General features: G+C 47.5%; 1 long non-coding RNA gene across 1 annotated transcript; it reads right to left on the bottom strand.

Moving 5' to 3' along the window:
* Positions 1–461: 461 nt before the first annotated feature.
* On the bottom strand, positions 462–1,480 carry LOC134175621 (uncharacterized). Its single transcript, XR_009969080.1, has 2 exons — positions 1,251–1,480; positions 462–1,041 (listed from the first exon to the last, which is right to left on the bottom strand). It is a non-coding gene; the product is annotated as an uncharacterized LOC134175621 (long non-coding RNA).
* Between the last annotated feature and the right edge of the window lie 2,684 nt (positions 1,481–4,164).

Below are 4,164 nucleotides of genomic sequence, written 5' to 3' on the forward strand. Positions count from 1 at the left end.
CAGGAGAGGGCTTTCCTCCTCCCCTCTCCTGCCTGCCAAAACTGGCCACCCCCAAGGCACAACCAGGGCTGTGTGTGCATGAAAACAAGGCACAGCAACCCAACACCACCCCAGGGCCACGCCAGCATAGCCAGATCCTCCTCCCTGCTGCTTTGAAGGGTTCTGATCTGGGCTGAGCACACTGAGAAGCCACCTTATTTGCTCTGGCTGGTACAGGTGTGTATCCTCACAACACAGCGGGTTCTCTCCTTGGCTGCACAGGGGTTAGGTACAGGGCAGCACTGTGCTGAGACTCCAGAAGACATGAAGATATTCAGAGCAGCACTGGTGGGCACTGCTGCTCTTCCTCTTCCCCATTACAGACCCAGGTTAAGCAGCAGGAGCAAGGTCTGGGTCAGGACACAGCATCTCTTTCCCCTTCACCACCAAAACACCCTTGATTACGTCAAACAACCCTCTGCTTTCACCAGCAACTTATTTGGTTTAATTTAGGGTAGTTGTCAATAAGAGCTCAGAAATGAATCACATGAAGCAGCAACACCTCAGCACAGCAGAATACACTTAGGTTTTGGAAGTGCTTTTGGCCCATGAGAGCTTGTCACCACCAATGGGTTGTACCTCTAAGACAGGCTGCTTTCTTGAGCAGGGAAGGTGGAGCTGCTTCAGCAGCAGGTGTCCAGCAGCTGGAAGACTTTCCACCCAACTACCTAACTCAACAGTGGGAACACCACTCCAAGCAGCTCCATACAGGACCAAACAAATCCCACTTCTCTTCCTTGCCAACAGGAAATTTCTTATGGAAGGCGGTACCGCACAGTTTCACAGCACTCACACACAGATGTGAGCGGAAAACAGTGTGTTCCCTTCCAACCACAGCCCTGTTGAGGTCTGTCTTTCTTCACAGTTAGGGAGGGTCAGGAAGGGCAACCAGCCCTTCATGTGTGGCCTGGTCCTGGTCAGCATCTTTCACTTCTTATCACACAGCCATGCCTCCCATCTGCACTGGCTCTAGATATCTCTCTCCCCTCCTTCCTCCACAGACTGATTTTGTGATAAATTCAAGGGAAGACAGTGAAAAATACATTAATATTAGCTCCTACCTGGACACTATAAAATGCTCCCACTGCTTGCCACCCAAAGACCTGAGTAAATCTACCCACCATCTACTACATGCAGCATACTGATGTTGACTATCTCCTTACAGTCTTGTGCAGGAAAATACATTGTTAAAACACAGTAATTCTAAGTACCTGACACAGAATGCACTGAAGGTAGTCAGTCTCATTAGCAGCCATTTGGTTAGTTCATGAAGCATCTAGAGATTTACAAGGATTTTGCCCTCACAGGCCTTGCTCTTCTCATGTATTGCCTTCTTTCTTTCTTTTTCCCTTATCCTCCCCTCCACTCCTAGCACCTCCCCACACCCACTCTACCTTAAGCCATGATTTGTTTGGTTAGGCACAGGGCTGACTGGCAGCTCTTATAATTGGGAGCCATTCACACCTCTGTAGCTGGTTCAGCCAATATCATTGAAGCCCTTAGTGGCTCTTTTTCCCCAGCTGGGAAGCAGTTATGCTTATCTACTTTGGGGAAGACATTATTTCTACTTAATATACTGCAGAATAGCATGGGGTATTGTTAAATTGGAAATCTGAGGTGAGAGAGTGGCCGCAGACTGCTTTGCACAGGCACACACAGCTACAGGAGAGACATCTAGGATATGCATCCCCCAGGGCCGAACTAAAAAAAGCAGCATCAAGATAACATCTGGAGGAGCCCATCCATCTCCCTCCTAGCAGGGTGTTAAGCAGCTACACTAACAGCAGTTGACAGTGGGAAAGTTAATAGGTGCATGCATTAACCTACATAAGCGTGTTTAAGGTAGGAGGGCTAAGAAAAAATCCAATGGGTTAAGTTTTTAGGCCTTCTGCTTCAGAGGTCATGAAATCAGCTCCAAGGGCTTGAGCTCTGTCTTGGGATGGCAGTAAGCAACTTCACATCATCATATGTTTTACCTCAGCCTCATCTGTGTGTACGTACATGTGTCTGTATAGGCTGCTCAAACTAATGTGGTGTTTTTTCACTTCTTCCTACTACCTCCATAAACCAGATCTATTACTGTATTATACAAAGAGAGGTTTGTTTCTTTAGACTCAGATTTTTTCAAGTTTAGTGTACTCCTGCTGTGCTCACTGGTCTAGGCAAGAGCCAGCATGCCTTTCACTATGGCTTGGCATGAGTCCGGTACAAGCCACCTAATACATCTGTGCTGTAGCACCAAAAGGTTATGGTGAAGTCTTATTTTCTCGGCATAAGCAGTAGACACTACTGTTGGGCCTAACACCAGATGCAGAGCCTTGAATTAAATATTTCATGATAAACAAGAAACCTGTGTAAACACTGAGTATAGATATATAATTGATGATGGGTGCACTTGGGACTGTAGCAAGATCGACAGCACTTGGCTTTAGACACAGTATGCAAAGGTGTTTCTTCTCTCTCCATGTCTGACCGCTGACATGTCCTCCAGGGCAAGCTTGTTCAGCTCAGCTGTATCTAGGAGCCCGAGATGCTCGAGAGAGAGCAAGCCATGTGGGCTGGGAAGAGGGAGAGGGAAAGGGCATGAAGCCAGGCTTGGTGTGTGGAATATCTCTCCCATAAAAGCTTGCAAGACCTTTAAGGATCATTGTAATGGCTTTTGGTTGTTGTAGGTGTAGGGATCATTTTTTAAAACAAAGAGATAACAGTTGGTTCATTTCTTTCATTTTGGAAAAGGGCAGCTCCTAAGCCCTTATCGTTAAGAAATAAGAGCAGTGTTACACATTCAAAGAATTTATGTGAGGATCCTGCCGTTTGTTATGGGAACAGCAAGTACAACTGCAAGACCATTATCGTCCCTCCTTGCCTCTGCATGCACAGCATGAGCAAGTGAGAAAGATTAGGGGTAAAAGCAGTGGAGCTTACAAAATCATATACAAATATTCAGTACTTAAAACCCCTTCTAAGGATTCCTACACCAAAGTGAGGCTCTGATTTGGTCAGCAGCCAGACAAGGACCCACTGATTTTTCTTCAATTTACTCCAAATCTCATAAAATAGCAACCTCTATTCACAATCCTACGGGTGAGGAACAAGCAACCCAGAGCCACCACAGTGCTCTTCCAATGCCCCAGTGAGCTGTAGTGACAGGAGGTGGGTGACAGACCTGATACAGGTAAGTTACCAGAGCTGGAAGGAGTTTATGGGCACTTGGCTGTGTAAAAACATGCCAGTTTTAGCTGCCTTTTTACTTAAAAAAAAATCAGAGTGCAATGGCATTACATTCTGGTCTTGTTTTCAAACCCACGCTTCCTCTGACCTCCGCCCTCCATATCTTCACCCTCCCACTCACAGCTAATCTCTCCCTGCCTCCCCTTGCTCCTCTGTTGTTCCTGCAGACAACACGTTTATGTTGCAGCGAGTCTGCGGCAGACGACAGACCATTCCTCATAATAAACCACTCCTGGCTGCACAGTCAGGCTGGGCCACACTGCGTGAGCAGTCACAAGTTTATGGGTTTTGAAAAGAAGGAGCTTTGCACTCAAGGTAAAAACAGCATCTCCTGTAACAAAATCCTGTGACAGGGAAGGCACAGCCAGGTGGAGGGTGAGAAGAGTGGGGACAGGGAGGTTTTGGTGCACCCCTTCATGGTGTCACATGGTGAGCTCTCAGCAGCGAGCCTATTGTGGATTGCAAAAAAGAAAGCTACCAAAAGGCAGCAAGGAACAGCAAGGCACCTGCTGGATTTACTTAGTGAAAGTCTTTAAACAAAGGGAAGGTTTCTGAGGAGCAATAGAAATCAAAACCACAATTGAAGCAGCTTCCTGAGAGCATGGCTTACCTGTTCAGGCACATCCCTCTGCTCAGCTCTTCTGCCTGTGGATGCAATTAGGCACCGGTGCAAATGGAGGGCCCTAGAAAGAAGAGCCATTCTGCTGTGTCTGTTAAAAAAGAACTCTGTTTCCCATCACAGCGACCTGCCAGGGCAGCGGCTGATGCCAGGACAGGTTTCAGGAGCAGTTTCCCAGGGAAGGTGTCCACCAGGAAGAGGTGGTTAGCTCTTAGCTCCTGCGCAGAAGCTAACAGCTCGGGGAGGGCTGACCCCATGCCCGGCTGCATCTGCCA

Source organism: Pezoporus occidentalis, unplaced genomic scaffold, assembly GCF_034315485.1.
Source record: "Pezoporus occidentalis ecotype Australia unplaced genomic scaffold, CSIRO_AGI_Poc_V1 ctg7, whole genome shotgun sequence".
NCBI lineage: Eukaryota > Metazoa > Chordata > Aves > Psittaciformes > Psittacidae > Pezoporus > Pezoporus occidentalis.